The sequence below is a fragment of the Pipra filicauda genome, unplaced genomic scaffold (assembly GCF_003945595.2).
Source record: "Pipra filicauda isolate LSUMZ 115617 unplaced genomic scaffold, ASM394559v2 scaffold334_size1588553_pilon, whole genome shotgun sequence".
Classification (NCBI taxonomy): Eukaryota; Metazoa; Chordata; class Aves; order Passeriformes; family Pipridae; genus Pipra; species Pipra filicauda.
In genome coordinates, this window is record NW_024104459.1 from 1519424 (window position 1) to 1544359 (window position 24936).

Consider the following 24936-nt stretch of genomic DNA (forward strand, 5'->3'; position numbering starts at 1 on the left):
TAGAATTGAAATACAGAATGAAAGGAATAGAAAGAAAAAGAAAATAACTCCTATTACCAGAGCATTTTTTTAGATGTGCTGTATGTAAGTTCATGGTACACTGTCTTTGTCTGTTAACAATAACTTTCTAATTAGCAAAAGAATGCATGGTTGACAGAAAAAGGGGAAAATATTGTCTTGTAATGAAATAAGAATAATCAACAAATACTTTAAATAAAGCATTCTCATCTCCTTTATACAACCACTTGCACTTCCAGTGAGGGAACATCTCAAAAAAAACTAGTATTACCAGTCTGTACCAATGTGTCATTGATTGAGAACTCTTCTCCAGATGAGATGCCTGAGAAGGTCAAATTCAAGCCCTCTCTTCTCTGGTTTTTAATTTTTTTCATCTTCTTGATTACAATACAACAAATTCTGCCAAAGCATCCTTCAAAGCATGTTAATTTGAACCTTTCCATCTGTGAAGATTGTCTTTTTTTTTCCTGTCAATTTATAGCTCAGTTCAACTGAGTGCAAATAGTAAGATGTAGTAGAGCAATTCCAGGAACTGCTCCTGGGGATCATACTCACTCGGTACTGTCTCATACAATTTATTTTTTGTTCTAATTAACTTGTCCAGCAGATGTAGCATGTTCAGGTCTCCTTATGTTGCCCTTCTTTTTGCTGCATCTAATTCCAGCCTTTGCACAGTTATCCAAGGCAAGATGTGATCTGTTCCACATGAACAGAGAAATGTAGGGTTGATTAATATTACAAACTGCTCTTTGTTAACTATTATTGTCTTTTGCACAGTCCAGTTTCAAAGCAACATACTTCATGAAGCTCATTGTAATTATATTTCAGTGTTACAAGTATATCAACATGTCCAAAAATCTGATGGCAGAAGGGTCATGTGAGGCAATGCCTGGAAAGCTGTGGATGAAACTGATTCCTGTCATTCCATTCAAAAACAATATGTGTTTTTGCAATAAACTGGTCTGTGCTAGCACATACATGAAACATTAGGTACAATATGCCCCTAAATATCATGCTACCTGAACTTAAAAATAATCTTCTTGGAGGCAGCTATATTATTCCAACTTAAAGTTCATGACAGTGTCACCTAGCCTTCAGTAATGCCTCTATAGTGTTATCAGTCAGTCTTTTCTCAGGCTTAAATGAATTACTTGGGCTAAACCCACTTAGCTGCTTCTGTGAACCTGCTCTCCAAACATACTGTCTCACGTGTCACTAACTATGTGGATATTCTGATTGCTAAGACAATAATAAACTAATATGAAAATAAAATTATTTTTCGCAAGCATATTGAAGGGGTAAAACTGCAGATGGGTCTCGAAGCCCTGCTGTCAGATATAGCACTGGATGTGTTAATCAAACAAGAAATGACATGAACAGCTTCTCTCTTTTCAAATCAAATTCTGAACTATCTGGCCACATGTGGATAGGCATGTGTTGAGCCATGTGCATGCCTATCTTTTTTTCAAATGGCTATTCTTCACAGGATTTGCCCTTTTCCCCCACATTATTTGCTTGCTATGAATAAAGCCAGTTAGCAACTGTTGACAATACAGTGGGGAAAAAAATCCCTTGTAATATTTAAGATACATTTACTAATTTTGGAAACCTGTATTTTTAGACCTCAGTCTGGCAAACGGGAAGGTAGGAAATACAGCAATGCCATGATGATGCTGGAGATAAAAATTTTAGAGACTGTCCTAAAACTGGCGAAGAAACACTATGTTACACTGCTGTCAGGTTCAGGTGTTAGCTATTTCTCAGAATCTTTTTTTACCTCTGAAGTAAGCATAATGTAATGTATGCATGTTTGTGTACATGTCTATTTGCACTATTAAAATCTTTTACACTTCACTTAGCTGCATACATCCTCTTCCTTGTGAGATGCCAGCACAGATAAATAACAGAGCTTCATCACATCATAAAATGCCTTCCTGTAGAACCAATAGATATTACAATATTAATTCAATAAAGACTTTTTAAGGATCTTCTTTTGAGGAGCAGGTAATGAATACAGTTGTTAGAAACAATATAATTACAAATTTTAGTTATATGTATCCAATGTAGATTTTTCCAGTTGTAATAATTATCCTGACATGTAAGGTCAAAGAGAAAAATATTTTCCATAATGTTTCATTTACAATTCTTAGCCATTTCTAGAAGCACAGTAACTATAGACAATATTCATATTTATCTGATTGTCATGTTAGTCAGCTCTTTACTTTGCTGGTTTCATTTGGGTTTTTTACTGAGCTGAAATCAAAATAACTCATGAACTTGTAGTAGGATCATTTTCAGAGACAGATTGTTTCACTCTTTGGACTGTCACCATGCCTTATTGTTCCCTTATCTTTCTATTGGATATTTTGTAAATAAGATTGACCAAACTGTGGGGGATGCTCATGAAAACTTCATCAGTCAGAAGAATTGCCCTTGCAAGATAAAGGCAATGAGCAAAGAGCGCTAGGATATTTCAGTCTTCAGTTCCTCACAGCATTGTTTGTGATAAAATTTTCTTTTCACTCTATGAATGCATTTAAACTGATTGTAACGTTATTTAGGGTATTTAGTCTTACATTTCAATCTATTTCTCTTGTGTCATGTCCTCTTATTCATATTGCTTTTCTGCTTCTTCTCTGTATGAGAATGTTTGTACCTTTCAGAGAGCTTTCTACTCACCAGCTATATTTCTGAGCCCTGTGTGAGATGATTAGAACTGAAGGAAATGGCAAAAACATTCCTGTTTTTTTTTAAGGACTTTTAGTCCTCTAAGCATACTTAGTCATGTTCAGTTTTAAGAAAAACAAAAAGCTGTCTGTATTGCATACCAGCCGGTTTTCATTTCTTCTAAGACCATTCTGAAATAAAAGACAAGTTTTGTTTCTCTTTCTTGCACACAACTCACTAGATCTTCTTCTTTTTTTATGTTCCTTGCTGTCCAATTGTAATGCTACTAACATTTGATGTAATAAATGTCTCCCTTTATGTTCTTCCACACTGTATAAAAAATGTTCTATGTGGGTGGGAAAACAAGCCGCCTTTACCTTTGGTAAATATCCAACAACTAGGGTAGAGTCGGTCTTACTCATTAGCTAATTAACTAGGTATTTTATAAACAGCTCTAGTTGAACAACATAAACGTGACACATATCAGAGTACATTGCTGATGGTAGTATTCTTTTGGAAAATGAAAATTTGATGCCATTGAGTGAAAGGAGAAAATTGAATATCTACCTGCCTCGTTCTGCAATAGCCACTATCATTTTTTTCTAAAATGGAGATGGTGCTGTGAGTTCTAGAATTTGATTCTGACCTTGAAATCCCTTTTTTGCAGCAGGAATCAGTCAATAAATCTGAGACAATTTCATGAATGATTTCAGAATGACTGAGTAGATCTTACTGTAAACCAAAATGAGGTATTTATGTCTGGGTTTTGCTATATTGTTGAATAGCTTCTACAGCAGCTAGTTTGATGATTTGTAATTAGATAAGAATTTTATAAAATACCTTATTTAGCACTTGATCATACAAGTTCTGAATATAACTTTTCAATTTGTATTTCTAACTGTAACGTAGCTCTATCTGTAAAGTTGAATTAATTGAAAGGGTTTTTTTCCATTTCTAATTTTTAGATAGTGAGAGCTTGATTACCTTCTTAGAGTTATGCAAAGGATTCACTGAGAGTTTGGACTTACTCAATTGAAGAAGATAGAGGCAGATGGCCATGTCTGGGGAAGATAAAAAGCTGCACTCTGAAAATATGTCAGAAATGTCAGATACTCAAATGAATAAATTCTCATGAGTTTAGCAAAAAGAGAAGGACAAAAAAATAAAAAGTTTGACCTGAGTAAGAGTAAAGTTTTATCTATCCTGTACCATATTTGACCAGTTATGAATGCTTTTGGGAAATGTGTAATTGCACAACAAATGCATGGTGACACTTCTTCAGAATGTCATTACAGCCTTCAACTATTTGCAGCCCAGGGTCCTCCTAAGCCCGAGTACCTCCTGGGTGTTTTCTGTGTGTTACATAACCTTACTAGATTTATGTTCTATGAATTTGTCCATTCTCCGTTGAATCCATATATAATTTTTGTTCCCAGAAAGAATTTTTATGAGTAGTTCCACACTTAACTAAATATCTAACCACCATGAGAAGGTTGCTGCTTTTGTTTCCAGGCATTTCAAAATTCAGAAGGCTGAAAAGTGGGTCCATTGCTTATGTTTAGAGCTTTATGTTTGTGTTCTAGAGCTTTCATTTGTGTGACTTGCACCCAGCAGATTGTGACACCAGCTAATGCCAATTTTTTGCATTTCAGCAGCATTGTTCATAGAACTAAGTTCCTTAATTCCTGAGACATAAATTAATTTTCTTTTGGATCATGGCTGTCCTTTTGGATCATGGCTTTTTTTTTTTCCACTTATGCATATTTTTCTTGTATCAAGAGAAGCCCTTTGTTAAATCATTTAAAAGGAAAGTCTAATTCTCACTTTTGTTGATGTTTTGTATATCTCATTAGTGGCTGTGCTTGTATACAGGAATGAAAGTATCGAAGACTTACTCTGTAGTGGCATTATGTATGTTCTTTCTTACATTTGAGTCATGCTGAAGTAGCCTGTTAAGAAAGAACTCTGGGTTGATCTTGTACAGCTTGCGAGGAATAATATTACTTATCTCCTGTGGATTTTTTTTTTTAAAGAAAATATTTAAGAATTGGTGCCTCCAGACATATCTCATAGAATGGCAAGATTCTCTTTAATTCTTCCTCCCTGAAATCCATTTTGCCAACAATAGAGGCAACACACGTCTCCTGTCATCAAAAAGATCAAACACAGACTTCCACATAGTCCAACCAAGGAGTTTGTGTCACACTTGTGATGATCAATAACTTATGATGCTATTTGCAGTCTCTTTTTTAGTGTGTCAGGTAGCTTGTGGTTTTAATAATAGAATCCATGCTTCTTACATTAGTCAGGCTTTAAGTGACTGTAGAGAAGTATGTCCTTGTGCAATTGTTTGCAAAATGCTTGCTTGTCAAGAAAAAAGAATCTTCATGCAAAACATCAAGCTATATGTGAAAACCCAAATGCATGCAAAAAATAGTTTTGTATTTGCAAAAAATAGTTTTGCATTTTTAGTGCAACTTTAATTAAAAATCTAGTTTAGTTCAAATACATCTTAGTTGGATTCTCTGGGGTCCGGATGCCCGCTTTTTAAAATATAAAATTCAGTTCTTCTTCAAATATAATGCTTCCCAAGCAGCTTTTGATTTATCAAACTATCAAGATATCATATATATATATATATATATATTCATGCTTGAGAACTGTAATGTTAATGTTTTGCTTAGCTTACATGAATTTTAATCAGGAGAAAGGTAGATGTAGATTTATTTAGTTTTAATGTTAGCTGGATTCCATAGAATAGTATAAACCAATACTATAATTGAATAATAATTCAATATTTTAATAGAAAGAATTCAATAACAAATTATTAAAAGTTAATTTACTTTCTTGTTACTAGTTTTTGTGTTTCCCATAGTAGGCCACTGTGGTTGCCATTGGGGACTTCTGTTTCTGTTAAATGGGTTTAAATTATGAAAAATCAACATTTTCCTACACAGCAGACCTCTAAGAGGCAGTTTAATATTGCTGTTACTAAGGCAAAAGTAAAAACTAGGTATCCTTCGAATGAATCCTGTATGTCATATACTTGCGAGGTCTTGCTGCAGATGTTTGGTGGCACCTTAAAAATGGTGGAAGAACAAATCGTGTATTTTCTACAAGAAAAAGTCAACAAAGGTATAGTGCTCACATGTAAGCCCACCTTCACATTTAATTTTAGATAGAAGGAAGACACTTCATGTGCTCCAAGATAGCTCTAGGATGTGAACAAAACCAAACAAAACTAAATAGGAACTGTGGGGAGATTTCCCAGCCAAACTAAAACACTGATGTGGATGCACCTGTAAGCCTTCAGTACAAATGAGCTCCTGTTAACCACGAAAAAATCAGAAGAATGAAACAAATGAGAATGAGAGATTCTGAATGTTTCAGCTGTTGAAAAAGCTCTAATTGTCCCTTCTACTGTGTCAAATATCAGAAAGCCTGACTATGAGACACAGGTCTTGTATAACCAAGCCTATTGTTATACTTTTCTTTCTGAGAACAATTCCAGGAATTAAATGTTAAAACCATAAATATTCAATTATTTGAGTCGCTTGCTGTCTATTCAAGCAATTAGAATAACCTCTACCTTCTTGCCGGCTAGCTCACAACCCTCAGAAAAATTGAGATGATACTCATAATTGCCTTCCCCTCCCTCCTCCTCTGGAAAGTATTCTATACCATCCTTATAGGCAAGAGAAAGGTGTCACTTAAAAAGAAAGAAATTTAATAAAAAATAAAAAAGAAAAACACTGCTGAAAATACTGGTTCGGGGAACAGAGAAGACTGTTTTTCCCTGTATTACTAGGCATTTTGCACAAATCTAAAAATAGACATTATTTCTCTGAGCAACTATATGGACTATATTCCATAGGAGTTAGTTTTATATCATGACCACAGAACAATAAATATTAATCGCAATTTCTTTTCACATGGTAAAATGATATATGGTCTGTCCATCTTTTCTTTCCCTTTCTCTGAGTGATGCACTCCCCTTCAGAGCTTACCATACTCTAATAATGCCTATGGGCAAAAAACCCCTTTGATGTAATTCCAAACCAGTGGAACTGACAGCCTGTATCTGCCTACATATCAGGGTAAGTTCTCCTTGGATAGTGTATCACAGAGTTACCGATAATTTAGGCAGGCAGCTAAGTTTTTGTGGTTTAACACCTAGCTGGCCCTCACCCCATCTGCTGTATTTTCATGCTTTTACTCTACAGCAAATACTGAATTTATGTGCTTCACAGTGGAATAGAGATGGAATACTGTTCATTAACATCCGTGTAGGAATGCTAAGAGTAAACTCCTGATAAGAACATTGATGTTCAAATGATGTGTTGCTTTTTATCATGTAGTTACATGAGGAAATGGAAATATCAATAATCTTAATTAAAGATAAGGTGAGCAGCACCAAGGTGCTAAGTGCCTCTTAATTTAATAGAAGATTTTGGAACAGACCTTTTTCAAATTCCAATCAAGTGTCCTAATTGGATTTAATGATTATTTCCAGAAATAATCACACTTAAGATTATTTTAGGATTTCAGAAAATTCTGAACTGAGATATTCTTTCTTTCATGAACATTCTTCCACAGTAATGCAGCAGTTGAAGCATCACCTATAGCAACAGTAGCCATGGGGAAATATTTTTTCTCTGTCAGTGGAAGCAAACTAGTATCACAAAATGAAGTACACACAATAACATCGAAACAAGAATATCTCGTGATGGTGCTTACCTAGAATCCCAGTGAAATATGCACTCCTAATGAATACTTTAGTTTTTAAATTTTTAAATTATACTCTTTGAGTTTAACAATGTCATATAGTTTGGTCTAGATTCCTCTGCCTCTTATTACTCCAAGGAAGATATTGAGTTGCCTTAAATACTTATATCAGCTACATAAATAATCAGCACAATTACTTCACAAAGTGTCATATAGTTATTGCCTTCCTTCACCTTTTGGGATTTAAATGATCACAGATTATTACATCTGGAATAATTTTTTAACTTTCATTATAATTAGATGTCATGTTGTATTTTCCTTATGAGAGCTTGATTTCTCTTTATGGGAGCTATATGCATTCTTCTCAGCACTTGGAAACCAAGCTTTGCTACTGGATATGCACTCTCCTTCTTTTCTGATCTTTTACATCACAACCAGTGAGACCAATCATGCTTCCAAACACCATATTCATATACTGGTATTGAGCTACAGTAGTGTGAAACAAAGAAAAACCCACCCATCACTGTGTATAATTAAGTTCTGGCTCAGCACCACAGACAACAGATCTTGTATAATTAGCATCCTATCTGTAAGCAAATTAAGCTTAAAGAATTGATTACTAAATACTGTCATTAAAATAATATTAGGAAAAAATACACAAAATAAAAAGAAGACATAAACTGTATTTCACAGCTACTAGTCATCTTAGTCCTAAATCTGAGAACCCAAGGATAATGACACTAATGATAGAAAAAAAGAAAAAGTTTCTAAGCAAACAATTCTTAATGTAATAGAAATGTAATTCTTAGCATTCCTTATACCCCTCATCCCCTGGAAACTTGAGAGGTAAGATTGAAATAAACTAAAGATACGGCAGTAGGTCCAGTGGTTCTCTTAAGTAAATGTCAATAATATAATTATACTTAATCTGATTAGAAATTTAGAAGTATTTTGTATTCTTAGAAGTACTGTCACCTGTCAAAACTATGAGAAGGGGAACAAGAAAAATGAGCTAGGTAGGTCAAAAGCAGGAGAGAGAAAAGAAAGTGAAAACAAATACTCAGCAGCTTGATTGTTAGAATACTCATCTATGCCTTAAAATCCTTTCTTCAAGTACCCATTTTTTTAATGTGTATAGCAAATTGTTCTGCATGCTACTACTCACTGATTCATAATCTGAAAAATAAATTAGACTTTTTATAAAGGAATTTTAATTACATGGTGTAGTTACATATTATATAGTATTCTTTGAAGTCACTGAGTAGACCAAATTGTGCAAATGTATTTTGCAAAATAAAATATTTTGTAAGATATCTATAGTTATAACTATCTTTAGAAGATGTCATTGACTATTTGATACTGACAATATATGCTTTTCAGTAAAAAAAAGTGTTTAAAATGCTGATTACCATTTAAAATTCTCTGTGGGCCTGATCCAAAGCTTATTGGTATTAGTGGAAATACTCATACTCAGTTTAGCAGATCTCAGATTCTGACTCCAACACATTAAAAATTACTAATGTGGAAGAGCTTTTTCTTTCTAAAAACACTAGAGGCAAATACATTAGTTCAAAACCAGTGAGATATCATTCTGAACTAAATCTCTAATTCTAAAGTAGAACATGTGCGGGATAGGACAGAACAGTGATTTAAAACAGATTTGAATTGGACTGGCACACTTAACTGACAAGACTTGGGATTATTCTGTGCTCTAAGAAGCATTTAAATCTGCATGCTTCCTGTTTTGCTAAGGCTAGCAATCAATTTGGGGCATTTTAGCACAGTACATAACTTATTTCTGTTTCAGATTCTAAAAATTGCTTTGAAGTATATGCCAGAAGCAAAATTATTTCTGCCCATAGATGAAATAACTCATTCTCTGTGACTTCCTCAGATGTGAAGTCAATCTCTGCTCAGGAAAAATACAGTTTTTAAAAATAGAATAATACGTATCTCCCAATTTTAAGTTTAGCATTTAACATTCAGGAAACCTTATGGGCTAAATTGTGGCACAGAGTCAGCAAGCTTTTCTGATGGAGGTGCATCAAAGACGTCTGTTGGGCACAATCCGCTTTGGGAAATAAGAGAAATAGGAGTGTCTGTTGTTCATTGCATGATATGCCAGTGAAAAGGTTTACTTGAATCCTGCTGGATAAATGGTTATTAGAAAAGCATGGAGGTTTTAGAAAAAAATTGTTCAATTTCCAGTATTTTTTACTGCTTCTAAAGAGTGCAAGTTAATGCAACCTATTTTGAGCCTGTTACCTCTTCGACTAGTTTTCTCAGATATGTAATGTATAACATGCCAAAAGAAAAGAGGATTGGTTTATCTCTTCAGTCCTTACCATGAGAAGAGTTCAAGGAGGGTTTCTGTCTGCTGTTCTTGAACAGCTGTCTTGCTAGCTGGTGTAAGGTCTTGTGGCAGGCTTTCACACATATGCAGAAGATCTGAAGAAGTACACAGTCTGGCCCTGTGTAGATTCAGAGTCATATATAAATAGAAAATCATAGAATTATGCTGTATTTGAAAGAGATATCTAGTTCAGACCATCACAGCTATAGTCACATTACTACTATCTGGTTTTCAGAACATTTTATTACCAATTTTATGCATAACTCTTAAATATTATGATGTCATCACAATGAAGCACTGTATCATCATTTCTGTTGCTGAGGCATTTAGGGTCAATCGTATCTACCTATGTTAGACTGGATTACAAGGAGATTTCATATAAAGTAAATGCAGGGCAAAATATTACCACTAAGGATAGGATCTGTGAATCATGCTAGAGACAGTTCTAGCATCTTTCATTAGTGGCTAAGGTGGATCTCTGAAGCTATTGATTTTGCCACTGTTCTGTTTACAACCCTCCCAGGTCTAGTACAAGTCCCACAATCCCTTCCCATTTTGGGATTGGGAGGACACATTTTCTTTTAAGGATCCATCACTGGAGCTTTTGTGTATGTAAAGCAGTAGTGAATTTGGTGGTGATATAAAATCTAAAGTACAGTTGAGAATAAGCATATTAAACATGTAGAAATTATTGTGACATTCTCTTCAGAGCATCCAGATTTCTGGAATGAGTAAACTGAAAGTAGTGATAAATGCTTAGATATGCAATAGGCTAGAGCATGCTTATACAAAATTTGGAAGGTGTTTGCATTGTGTAATGGTATGTGATGTTTGGGAAATGAAAGTTTTTAGAATATTCTCTTTTGGCACTATCTTTTGGTGACTTTGAACCTCTCTCTGGACCCAGAAATGCACAGTAAATGTGAAGACTCTTTTAAAAAGTATGATTAACAATAGAAATATACCTTTCCAATTAAGTATTTACTAAAGCTGCTTGAAGCTCAAAGCCTGAATAAGCAAAACAGATGCAAAAGTTGTCCCAATTATGGTTCAAGTGTGATTCTGCATATTTTTTTATATAATTAGATAGCATATTGGAATTACAGAATTGTGATAAAGAAAGGTTTGGTGAAAACTATGCTGCCCTGGTATTTTGCAAAGAGTTACTGAAAATAAGTTAAGTGTGAAGCATTTCCCAGATGGTAAAAATTCACTCCGAGGAATTTAAATTGATACTCAAAATGTTGCTGTGTTCATGAAGCTCCTTTTTCCATCTTTAAAAAGAACATTGCAATGTACTCTAATCACTGCTAATTGTACTGTAATTTATTACAGGGAAGATTAAATGAACAAAAAAATTGCAGGTGGAAATTTGATCTCTGCATTAAAAACTTACAGTATAATATTCTCATCTTTCAAGTTTTGACCTGTGTTTGCTATATTGTCATGAAACTGAGCTTTCTTCAGGGAAATATCAGTAAAACACCATGCCCTTATGAAACAACTATCAGTGTTAATTTAGTTACAGAGACATTTCCTTCAGTGTAAGCAAGATTTCTTATGTTCTCTTGATGCAGTGCTAGTTTCTAAAAAATATTTTTATTCAAAGGATTCATTATTGTGTTTGAAATATTTGAGTCAGTTCAAAATACCAGTCTAACATAAACCTTTCTTCAAATTCCATAAGATTGCAGTAGTTGTATCATTTGAAACTGTTTTATTGTCTAAAGTACTGGACTTTTTTGTCCCAAATTTTGCATATAATTTTGTTATCCAGTGTTTGATATGTGCTTAATGCAAACTGAGTCAAGGCAAGTAATGCTGATTTGATTAAAGAACAGAAACATACATATTTAATTTGATATTGTTGGCATAATGATCTGGATTAATTAATATAATAAATGGTACATTATTGAATGTGACATATTGAAAAAAACCAAAATTAAGTGTTTTCTTAATTAAAATATCTATAAAATCAATGCAGAGAAAGAATCAGAAGTTAAACAAGTACTTGTGCATACTCCTGCATAGACAAACACACAAATTCAACTTTTTATGAAAAACAAACCAGGAACAAAAGGTCTTCAGTTGTGACTGATCCTAATTCTGTCCTTGCTCCTGCTTCATTTAGAAGCCAAACACAGTTTCGCCAATATAGGTCACAGTAGTTTGTCTATCTTAAATGCAAAGCAAGGGAAGTATATTGTTTAATTTCTGTGGCAGAAAAATATGTGATGCTCCTCATAAGTCTGCTGAATAGTTGCCATTGTGTTCTTCAGAGGTAGCTGCCTGTTAGTGGTAGTTAAAATGTGTTTCATGATGTTTGGATCAAAGAAGTTGTATGAATGATTGTGCTTCTAGTTATTAATTTATTTCTGTGCAAGGAGAATTATCACTAATTTGCAAAGAGAATTATTGCATACATTTCTGCGTATAGATAGTACAGCACTGTGAAAGCAAGCAATATAAGCCTTTCAGTTTGTGATATTTAGAAATGAATGTGCTGTTCAGAGAAGATTGTTCTGGTTTTGGTGTTTTTCTTAAGCTAGCAGTAAAATACTAGAGAAAAATGGAGAGATTAATGCAGTTTGGTTTATAACGCAGACGAAGGTGTGATTCTCAGATCAACCCTATTTAAAAATAAAAAGTATTAGTTTACGTTTCTCTTAAAAGCTGTAGTATGGATTCTGACTCCTTGAACATTTATGTCAAATAAAGAGAACATGACAGGCTTATATCCAACAGTAGAGGAATATGTCTGACTGTAAGCTAACCTGTGACACATCAGTAGACTAATAATTGTTTTCTCTTTAAAGAGACATAAGCTCGTGTCTACATTAAGTATAAAATATGAAATGCAGCCACTACTTTAGGTGACATATTATTGTGAGATTTTTTATTAGTGGAAATCATACATAAATAATCAAGTATATATGTTTAGCACGTAGCTGAGAAACGGGGTTAAATGCCAATTCTTAGAATTTTACTTTTAAACTAAGATATGAAAAGAAGATCTGTGAGCAGCTTTAGTATCTACTTCAGTATTTGCCTCATTGTTATGATTTAGCTTTTTCTTCTGTGTTTGATGTTTTGAAAATTACTTCTAAGACAAAATTGATGAGAATTAATCACTGTTGCCCTAACATCTTTATTACTGATCCTCTGGTCTTTAGAAGGACCCCCTCCTCCTTTCTAAAACACAAGGAGTGACCATGCATCTACTATTTTTCTAATGCAATTCAGTATGCTAAATACAGAGCTCTTGGCTATGAACCTGTGTCAGCTCTTCAACTGCTTGTATTGTCCTTCTGTCTTGACAGTACCCTGACTATATTTTTTTCTATGTCTAATGATATTCATTTTCTCAAATGAAATTCAGAGTACTTAGGAAGACCAAGCTCTGCAAAATACAGCTCTACAGAATGATTGCTAAAATTAGAGCTAGCTTTATTGCAAATACTTCTTTTAAAATACTTGAGGGGAGAGGTAGCATTACTGCTATAGTTAATATTCTTTATTCCATTACTAATTCATATTTAAAAAGTGCAGTAGGTCACTGGAATTTTTTTTTGTGAGACATCACCAGAACCACATCAGTAAAGCGAAAGCTGGTACCAGGACTGTGCTATAACTACCTTGATTTGTTGCAACAGTGCTAGTGTTTAGATGGCAGTGATTTTATACAGAATATGCTTTGCTTGTTGCAACAGTGCTAGTGTTTAGATGGCAGTGATTTTATACAGGATATGCTTTGCTGTTCAGTACATTGGCTGGGTAATTCGGCTCAGAAGAGCTTATCTATTATTTCTTACTGGCATAAAACTTCCTGTGAAATTAATAAGATAATGACTTCCATAAACTTTACATATGTATCACAGAAATTAGTTCCAAATATTTTAATGCTTTGCTTGTTATGAAGATGTTGCTAAATATCAGTGAGTATTTTTTTTTTCTGAACGGCAAATTTAAAATTCAGCTTTCTTAATGATTCAGTGCATTTTGGAAGTAGTATAAGTTGTTGGTACTGGTTCTTTTCCAATTTTCTTGATATAAAATATGCATCAAATCCAGACAGTTTTTCTGATTGTAAGTAACATCATACTACCTTATAAACTGGATACCAATTCTGAATTAAGTGGACTCCTGTTCAGTGAGATTACTTTTTCCATGTTTTATTTCATCACAGTGGAACTGGGTTGCCTAAGCAACAAGTAAAATACCAAGACTGGAATGCTTTCTTCCTCACTTCTAGCCTGAATGCAGTTAGTGCTGTGCAGAGCTCCCAGTCTCTGGTACCCATGGAAGGAAAGCATTGTCCATCACACTTTACAAAGTGAAAAGTGAATAAACTCCCCTGGAGTACACAAAATCTGTGCTATTTTCTGTGAGGGATTCTCCTAAAAAATATGAAGCTGGAGCTGATGCATCAGATGAGGTCAGAAAACTAAGGTTGCACATCTGAGGACATGAGCCTTCATTAGCCTCTGTTCTTATAGGGGAATATCAGATAGAAAACTGAAGCACTGACAAGTGGTGTGATTTGTTAAGAGTAAGAGTAAGTGGCATAGAGATGTGCAGACAATTGAAAACTCTTGTTAGATCTTCACATTCTCTGCATACAGATCAAGTCTTGCCCAAAAGACAAGTACCTCTGCGAAGCAGTGTTCCTGGGTGAAATATTTTCAAGAGTCCCATTGATGGTTCTCACATTTTAGCTTTTGTGAGATAAAAAGGCACTCAACTGCTCCTTCTCTTGGATTAAACAGAAAGAGGATGGTAGGCCCAGTACTTCAACAAAATTTATCAGTCTGATTTGTTCTACTGTAAATTGAAAATTTTGATACCTCTGTTTAATCTACAGCAAAATTTCATTGGTAGAGTGTGTTGAAATATGTGGAAAATCAGAAATAACCATGATATGTTCTTAACTGTTTCTTAAAGGTATTAACTAAATTAAGTACTCTCAGGTCAGATGCTATAATATGAAAAACAGAGTAATTATATATTAGAAATATTTGGGGGGGTTGAGTTTATAAAATGGAAAAAGATGAAATTCTTACACTAACATTTCCTTTCCTGAGGTAGTAAGAAGGTATTTGAAGAAGATGCTTATATGCAGGGAAAGGAAAAAGGAAATATTTTCTTCCTTTTTTGTTCCTTTTAGTGGTGAAGAAAATAAAATGAGATTTTAGCTCATTGGAGCATAATTTTCCTGTACATGTGGATAAGGAACTCAGATGCTTTTAGCTCACTTGTTGTGTGTACAGTTCTGCTACCCAAAGGGAGAACTGATGGGTTTGAGGGTGAAGGTTCCATTTTTCCTTCTTCATCTTCCATCATCACAATGATCTGTAGTGTAACAGTCCCCAGATTTTACATTTTTACATTTTACATTCCTCAGAACATTAAAACACTGTGGCGGGGACTCTCTACAAGTTTTTCTTACATAGCCAAATGGAGTGTGAGTATTAAAAAGCCATATCCCTGTTCAACATGTCTGCTACCAAAAAACTGTGTAGAGAGGTAATTTGTTATTTGAAAACTGCCCCTTTGCTAAAGTACATGATGATTTTGCTTTTTGCTTGTATAAAATTTCCCTTCTTTATGGGGGTGGTGGAAGTGATGTGTCTTCTATAACACTTACAGCTAAACTGAAAATCCAGACCTGTGGCTATTTTAGTATCAGGAGAAGACAGTCTTTAGAGATACACCAGTCCATGTACCAGTTTCATACACAGGTGGCCTTGCTCACATTGTAAGTTGAAATTAACTGGTCAGTTCAAATGAATGAAGTTACCCGTATGCATATTTAGGTATAAACCTGATCTTTTTCTCAAAAAAAAAAAATTCAAAATACGTTGTTGCTTCTTGAACAAAAAAAAAGTAGTTTTCCACAATTTAATTTTTAATAGTATTAATTAACATAAGAAATGTCCAGCCTACTTAAGTAGTAATTGCCAGGATATACAATTGATGGCAAAATTACTGCTCTTAGTTTTTTTATCATATTATTAGCCACTTCTGCATACAGACTGGACAAGTCTGTTTTATATTCCTGATTGCTAATAAGAAAGATTAATACACTTAGTGCAGGGGAAAACACGGACTAATCACTTGCAGACCACATTACAAAAAAAGTCTATACTCAAATGTAAATACGAAACAGAATTGGATTTATGGCTTTATTTAGTTTTCAATATTTTAAAGCATAATAAACTGCATTTAAACCATGTACAGGTGTGCATTCTATTTCTGAACAGTTCCATTACACGATTTGCTTTTTAAAGACTTGTGTGTCTTCACAATCATAGAATCATGAAGTTTGGAAAAGACCTCTAAGTTCATCAAGTCCAGCCTTTGACCAAACACCACCATGCCAAATAAACTATAGGACTAAGTGCCACATCCAGTCATTTCTTGAGTGCTTCCAGAGATGGTGACTCCACCACCTCCCTGGAGAGCCTGTTCCAATGCTTAACCACCCTTTCAGTGAAGAAATTCTTCCTCATGTCCAACCTGAACAGCTTGAGGCCACTTCCTCTTGTTCTGTTGCTAGGTGCCTGGGACAAGAGGCTGATCCCCACCTTGCTACAACCTTCTTGAGCAAATGGTCATGTTTAGAAATAGAGTCCTTAAATGTGTTCTGAGGCAGTATCATATATCCATTGACTTCAGTAGGCTTTGCACAACGCTTCATGTGCCACAGTTAATGTCAGTTCATCACCATTTCATGTTTTCCCAGAAGCAGAATTATCATAGAAATATTACTTTGTAGTCATTCATGCTATCTATGGGAAATGTGACACTCTGAAAATGAATATTGTATTGAAAATTGGCATATGGATTGATTGGGAACAGCTTCATGAATGTTAGGTGTATCCGAAGAGCCTCTGGGTATTTTCACATAAAGAACTCCATAGGGATGAAAGAGCGAAGGATGTCTGAAGTATTCTTGATCTCTCCTGCCAGTTTATTACAGTGCAAGCTCTGGGGTTTTTTTTGCTTGCTGTATGTCTTAAATTGTTTTGAGGAGCTTTTTGAGGATCTGTAGTTCATGGCATGTCTACAGATGGTTTCTGAACTCTGAACTAATATTCTGCAGTACCAGTGCAGAATGTTCTTATGAAGGACTAGGTGCAGTGACCCCATCCTGGGTTCCTTGTGCAGCCTTTAATGGTGGTATTCCTCCATCAGTCGCAGTCTCCTATTGGAACTGATGTGAATGGATGGTAGTTAATACAAATGGTGTGTTTTGGTTCAACACAAGCATCTTCTCTTTGAAGTTTTAGCCACTATTGGAATAAGAAAAAATGAGTCTAGAAAACCCAGAAGAGAAAGACCTGAAAGTAAATAAGCAGTCACTCTGAATTAATATAAATGTCTTATATTCTCCTCAATCCAAAGACAAATAGACACTGTTCAGTAAATAAACGACTTGTAAGATGGTTTGATAATCTTTAACACTAATGATCATAGTGGTAGTAGTGTAACAATATCTGATTCTTAAACACGTATTTGTATTAATTATTCCTTATACCATGCTACAAAAGTCAGTCATGTTGCCATTTAACACTATTTCTGATTGTACAATGAACATGTGAAGATAAATCCAACAATTCAGCAAGTAGAAACAATTCATCTGTACAGGTCCTGTGTGAGGACCTGTTAGTCCTGAGAGAGGACATTGAATAGACAAAAATTGACAAATAAGACTGTATCTCAGACCTGAACTTGTATTTTTGCATTATGATGTATTCAGAGTTAGATAAAAGGTGTTACACAGCTATGCAGCGTTGTTGCTTGGTGCACTTACCTTGGTGAGGAAGTTAGATAAGAGGTGTAAGAAAGCATAGGAAAGAGTCAGTTTCTGGAAAGATGAAATGCGTAGGAGAGGAGGAGGCAGATGATATGGTTTGGGATCATAATATGGAACAATAAGGAAAAAGGCTGCAGGGCATAGGGTTGGTACCCCATTTGGGAAGCTGGAGCTGTGCAGTGGGAAGATTAAGAATAGTGTTTTAAATGGTAGCTTCAGAGATGCATTGAGAGTCTCTCAACTCTCATATTTTCTAGGGTTAGCTCTCTCAACAGTATAAAATCTCAGGTGATGTGACTTTTCTTATAGAATTAATTCCTTAGGTTATTCAGGTGACCTTAAATCATATCAGGCTCTAGGCAGTAAGCTCAATGACTGCCTAGTTACCTAGACATGTAATCTTATAAGATAGTTTCTTGAAAATGTCTCTTTTAAATAAAAATTTTTTTTTTTAAAAAAACTGTATGGTAAGTACTCATCTCTGTCATAGTTTGTTAGTGTGCCAGCCGCATCTTCTGAAATGAAGTTATATTTGCAGAGATAATTTGGGGATTTTCAGGAGGATTTAGTTGCCAGCATTAAAGAATATGAATGCAGTTTTTATTACAAAAAAATGATGATGAATATAACTCTAAAATCTAAATGGGTTGCTGTGGGAAAGGTCATAAAAGGGCAAGATATTTAATTGAACTTGGCAGTAGTGACAGCATTGCAGACTGTTGATGCAGTTTTTCTCTGTACTTTTCTATGTGTGCCTGCTTCAAGCACACTAAACGTTTTAAATGAACACTGTATTTCTAGCTCCCCTTCCAGTAAAAAATGGCTTTCAAAGACCCTAGAGACCCTGTTTGTCTTAAACAGAACAAAACAGTAGATTCATCTGACATATCAGTCTTCTCAGTTGTAAGAATACTGGGTACCATCTGCTTCTGATTTAAATTCATCGTATCATACTGTGTGAAAAATCATGTCTTGCAAAATAATATTTAATCATTTAGATCTTTTAAATATTTTAAATTCATTCTGTTAGAGTTAAACCATAACCAAAAAACTTCACATTTTCTTTTGAAGTATATGTGCCTAGAAGTAACACATAATTTTTATAGCCACAGGGCTTTATAAAACATTCTCTAATTTTTCGATTTACAATATATATAATGACACTTTGTATACTCTGTAGTTAAATTTGTTTTCTCAGGTATTCAGTTCCTTTCATCTTAAAAAAGTTTCCTACAAACACTACAGAAGTATAAAACCACAGGATAAGTATTTTTAAAGGACTTCTGAAAAATTCAGGATTTATGGTAAAGTCTGATAAACATCTTAAAAGATGGTGATAATACTTAGCTTTCCTATAGTGCTGTTTTTATTAGCAGGTCTTAAAACCCTTTAGAAGGATTGGTGTTATGACAGCTGAGGAAATTCAGGCAAACTAATATTAAACTGATTTTTGAATGTCACCTAGTAAACAACTGAAAAGGCTAGGAGTAACTCCTGAATCACAATACAGCAGTTTATACTTTGGACTACAGTGTTTTCTCCTACATTCTGATCTGCTTTAGTTAGACAGTCTTCTATTAAGAAAAGCAATTGCTTTTAATAATTTGTAACATTGTTCTTGTGGACAATTAAAAACATAAAGGTTGGTATTTTTAAAGGTATCTGTGCATAACAGGCAAATTGAGGCAAACCCTAATTCCTCTAGTCTTTCTTGGCAGCTCCAGTATTTTACTTAAATTATTTGAAATATTTCTGCAAAACTTGCCTCCAGCTTGAGAATTGGTGTTAAAATGCAGCATAGCATAGGCTAATTTACTCTGGTTTTGGAGCAAATTTCACAGTCTATTCAGCGCACTCTCATGATATTGCAAGGTTTCTGTAACTAGGTAGGAGGTTTTTTTAAGCTATCTTGCTCCGTACAGAACACTGTAGTTATTGTTGTGAACGCAATGTGATGTGACCACATCTCATGTCCCTTGAAGGAATTTTGTTTTAATTCCTCTCTCCTGACCTTTCATATCACCTCTTTCCCCCCTTGTCATGTTTCGACTGCAACGTTAAATACTGATGAGAGGACTTGATGAAAAGGTATTGGTTATAAGTTAAAATAAAGAGATTTTTATGGATTTTCTGTAGGTGTGCAAGTATGCAGCCATTAAACATGACAATTTTGAAGTGTTTATGTCTGCAGAGTGTACACTTGTATTAATACTTAATACTTAAATGCATTTTCAACAAATTAAACTTTTTTAAAACTTTTTTCCAGCATCTGAAGAATCTTTCAGACAAGAAACAAATTTGCCATTAAACTAGGTAATGAAAGCATTATCTATGTTTCATGGATCAAGTCAGTTTATCCTCTTTTTTATCTAGAAGGAGTTGTGTAAAACTTTATTTCCCCTTAGTAGAAGGGAAACTACCATGTCAGGTAGTTCAGATTTTTCATTGGATATACCACAATTTATATTTGGAATGGGCAATCTCTTAGCAGAATACTCTCAGTGAACAGCTGGTACACAGTAAATTTTATATCATTACAGCTGTCTTCAAAGTGATTTTATGACTCAGCCTTAGTTTGATACCAAGACTAGAAGCTTAAATTATGTTCAAATTTTCTTTCTTCATACTTCAAAAAATGTCTACTTCAAAAATAAATGAACAATATCTTAATCTCTTGATTTATGTAATTCTTGACAGCCTGAAAAATCCTAATAAATAATTGATCTCCTTCAAGAAAATCAATTCCTCTCCAGTGGCTTGTGTAAAAATCAAGTTTCTTTCTAAATATGTAAAATCTTTATTCTAGTGTTGATTTAGTAGGTTTTGAATGTTCTACTGTGAAAAAAAATGCAGCACAGAATGCCTTCATATTTTTGACTGTAGAAGAATCATTATTGTTCAGCTAGTCTGTATCACATGTTCATTCCCACATTCTCAAGCAAAAGCAGTTACTACCTTGAAGACTCCTTTTTAATTAGGAGAGTGAAAATTTGTCACGATGGAAGATTTATTACAAAAATATTTGCCATGTACTTACTGACAGATCTATAGTATTCTCACTGAAATTGTGGGAAGAGATTTTTTTGTAAGAAGATTGAAAGCTTTAAGGTGAAGACAAGATTATGAGAAGCAACCGCTTGGAGGCCACTGTAGAGAGTGGTGCCTTTTATGCCAGATGTATCATTGGAGTGGGATGTGAGAGAAGATGTACCACATATAAAAAATTATTCTTGGTGTCTCTTAAGATCACAGCTGTCAATTGAGTGCTCTTGATACTGTTGCGAGTGCTACAGTAAAGGCTCTGCATGGTATTCTTACGTTAGTATGGTTTAGTGCTGTTGGGAGCGTATAAGTGCCAATAGCTACATCGAGCACTCAGTTATGACTAACGCTTTCAAATCAATCATAGTGTTTATACATGAAATTGAGAAAGAAGTCTGTAGTTTACCCATTTATATAAATATGTGGGAGCCTAATTGTATTAACAGGCTTTGAAGTTGCAGATGAAGCAGAACAATAACGATCTCAGGCATAACACTTCCAAACTTTTCTTGAACTCTATCACAAACATTGGATCTGCATATTAGCAGTGTTTCCATTTTCTGAAGAATGCAGTAGACAAGGTATGTAATTTCATAGCTCATCAAATAATCTTTTTCTCAAAGGGCTGAAAGGCATTGTGAAAAGGCTAAAAGTCATCCTAAGATTTTGTAATATTCTTTAAAGTAATAGAACCTAATGACTTCTTTACCTGCTTAAGTTATTTTCCTTTTTTCCCTCCATCCCAATCTGTTTCTTTTCTGTATAATTTCCATGAATGCTTTTGTAATCTCATGAGGATTTGGGATGAAATTTAACATTTTTAGGTTAGAGTTCTCCCTGTAAAATTAGTAGAAGGAAAAGTAGATTCTATAAGTGTGTGCATTATTATGTTTTAATTTAAAACATTTGTGATGGCAAATATAAGTCTATTTAGTAATGGACATGTGTGTTTTGGATTTTTTGAATATTTTTTATGTCCCCTATAGGCTACCTCCTCACAAGAAAGGCATGGAACAGATTAAAAATACCTTTGGTATTCTATTCCTTCTCTTTGACCCCTTCTGTCTTCTATTCAGGATGTTGTTTGGTTGAACTTTGCTTCCTTTGTGTTTGATTTTTAAGATAATTTTGAAATTGTTGATGATTTTTCTTTAGGGCCCCAAAGTGGTGATTTCTCCTTGAGCTGGTCCAGAGATCAGCTATGATTTTGGTATCTACTTCCAGCTATGCCAGAAGCTTGACTTCCAGCTTTTTCCTTCTTGAGCTTTGTACTATTTCTTAGGGTTTGGGATGTTGTTTCTTTGTTTGTTTTCATGTGGTTCTGGAGACTTACAGTGAATGAAGGAGAAGAAAAACACTTGGGACTGAAGATTTTGATCTGAGGTCCATGAGTATACTAATTCTTCTTTGGGAGTCAAAGCACAGGCCATATTGTGACACAGCAAAGAAATAAATACATAAGGACTGGGAAGGTCTCTTTGATGACCTTGAAAAAATTCTGGATTTGTGACTGAAGGTTATCTTTGTTTAACAATAACATTGATTTTACAACCTGGATTACAACTCAAGAACAGCATGACTGAGCTTCCCACGTGACATAGCTGAAAGGATTGCTGAATGAGTATGGAATATGCTAAGAAAACTCACTATTGATACAGCTAAACATTTGAGGAAGCTTTAATTGAAAAAAAATATGTCTGTCATAACTGTGATAGCAAAGAAAAACTATCTAAAATGAGTAACTAAAAGGTATTTTGGGTTATTCTATTCTTTATCATTGAATCAATATATAGTTTTTCAAAGGTACTTTAGCTACTGTAAATTTGACCTTGATTTTTTCATCAGTTTTCCTGTGTGTGTCACTGAGGACATTATTATGACTTAGTCCAGAAATTGTCTATGACAAATCTATAGGTTTAATTAAAGCAAGAAAATCAAATGTAATATCAAAAATAATGTAATTGTTATTCGTGTAAGAAAAGTTGCATTTAAACATGATTGACTGCAGGCAAAGTACACAGTACAACTAAAAACTCCATGCAATTCACTTCATCTATAGAGAGACAGCAAACTGAGCGTGTCCAGTCAACAAATATTTGAAAACCTCAGCTTGTATCTGGGCAGTAATTTAGAATTGAAGTGGCTGTGATAAAAAATATGGGCAAGGAACACAGCAGAAATGAAAGACAGATACATCTAAATTCAATATTTTGATCAAATGAGTATCCTGACAGGAGAGACAGATGTAGCAAGAATAGTAAAAGCACTTGCTGAGCAGTGCAATTCTGGTCATAGTTTCCTGGAATTCAGACTTCCCCCTTGACTTCTGCGTCTGTGTTTTCCCTCTCTCCTTTCCTAGCTCATTATTCTTGAATATTTTTTATTTCTCAGGCATTTTAGCTCTTCCTTTAAGTTCTCTCTCTTTTTTTTTTTTTTTTAATATCTTCAAGCAACTTTTTTGGTATATTGGATATATGAATGGAGTGTAAAATAGAAATTGAGTTTGTAGGGGCTTTGCCTTTTAGAAATACTTCAACAAATACTAATTTGTGAAAGAACCATCCCATGATTAAAACTGAAAACTAATTTTTGTACTTAGTGTCTTTAGTGTCAGATGTATTTTCAGGGAGATGAACCTCCTTATTTTATGCTCTTATATGCAGGACAGGTGCAATGACACTTTCTGATCCCAGAGTTATGATTTTGAGTTATCAGCTGCTCTGTGTGTTCTTTTAAAAGACACTGTACACCAGTCAGCTTCAAAAGAAGACAGGCCAGCATTGCCGTAAACTCTAGTCCACTTTAGCCAGCTAAGAACCTTTGTCTGATGCCTACCTTTAAAATTCATAGAAAGGTTTGGGTTGAAAGGTGCCTTTAAAGGTCATCTGGTCCAGCTCCTTTACAACTAGACCAGATTGCTCAAAGCCCTGTCCAAACTGACCTTGAATGTTTCCAGGGATGAGGCATCCACCACCTCTCTGGGCAATGTGTTCTAGTGTTTCACCGCCCTCATAAAACATTACTTCTTTATATCTAGTCCAAATTTACCTTCTTTTAGTTTAAAACCGTTACCACTTGACCTATTGCAACAGGTTGTACTGAAAATTCTGTCCCCATCTTTCTTATAATCCACCTTTAATTATTGAAAGGCCACAATAATGTCTCCCTGCAGTCTTCTCCTGGCTGAACCACCCCAACTCTCTGAGCCTGTCTTCATGGGAGAAGTGCTCCACCACTCTGATCATTTTTGGGGCCTTCCTTTGGACCCACTCCCACAGGTCCAGTGCTGAGGACTCCAGAACTGGATCCAGTACTTGAGGGGGGGTCTCATCAGAGTTGAGTAGAGAAGAAAAATCACCTCCTCACTATACACCTCTCACATCTTGGTGTATAGCAATACTTCCACCCCCACAATGAAGATGAAATATTTTTACTTGCTCTGAATCAGTCTTTCTAACTGTCAAGATAAATTAAGAAGAACTCAAACCACAAAGCTCAGAGTTCTTACTTTCCCACAGTTCTTATAGGATTAGCCATGCAGGGGAAAAATATTGCTCTTTAGCCCTTCACCTCTGAATTGTGAAGTAAAGTCATACAAGTGTGATGGTCTTTCTTTTTTAATAGTCTTCCTCAATTAATTGACTTCAAAAACTGTCAAAAAGTATCAGACCTTGGAAATTACTGATTTATGCTGAATTTCTGTCTTTCGTGTGGTAAACATTGCTGTGTTGGCTTTAATATAAGGTATGATTTAACTGAAGCGGAAGAAAGATGCCGTTTTTATTAAGCAGGCAGTTACTTTGATTGAAACTTCTGTACATCTTTGTGGTGATTGCTGCATGTCAGGCTTCTATAAAATGACAAAAACAGTTGAAGTTCAGATTGATTAGAGATAATTTGAAGGCACTTACAAACTGCAGACTTTTAGTCATTATATTGATAGTCTGACTGTAAGTTCCACTTAAGATTTACTTTTAAACTTCACTGGTCAATTTTCATATCTGTGGAGTTAATTTTGTTTTGGAAACACATGGCATATCATCATATATGTGTAGATGGTTTGCAGGTTTTTTTAGGTTTGTCCAAGTTATGGCTGAAGAAAGGAAGCTGCTTTCAAAAAACCCTCTGTGCAGATTTACTCTTTGTTTACCAGTACTGTAGCTATCCCAATTACTTTAAATTTTGTCTCACCCTTTATTCTCTGAGCAGAGAAGATTTTCATAGCTTAATACTTTGTTTTCCATCTTGAAGAAAATTCAGTTATGTGTTAACTGGGCTAGAAAGAGGCTAATATACATGTCTTACATGGTAGTTG

The 24936-nt window shown here is 34.6% G+C and overlaps 1 protein-coding gene across 1 annotated transcript in view; it reads left to right on the top strand.

The window, feature by feature from the left end:
• LOC113997404 (ankyrin repeat and sterile alpha motif domain-containing protein 1B-like) overlaps window positions 1-24936 on the top strand; it is a gene marked incomplete at its 3' end in the record, with an annotated part of 224260 nt that overhangs the window by 158624 nt on the left and 40700 nt on the right. The gene's annotated exons all lie outside the window — the stretch shown is intronic.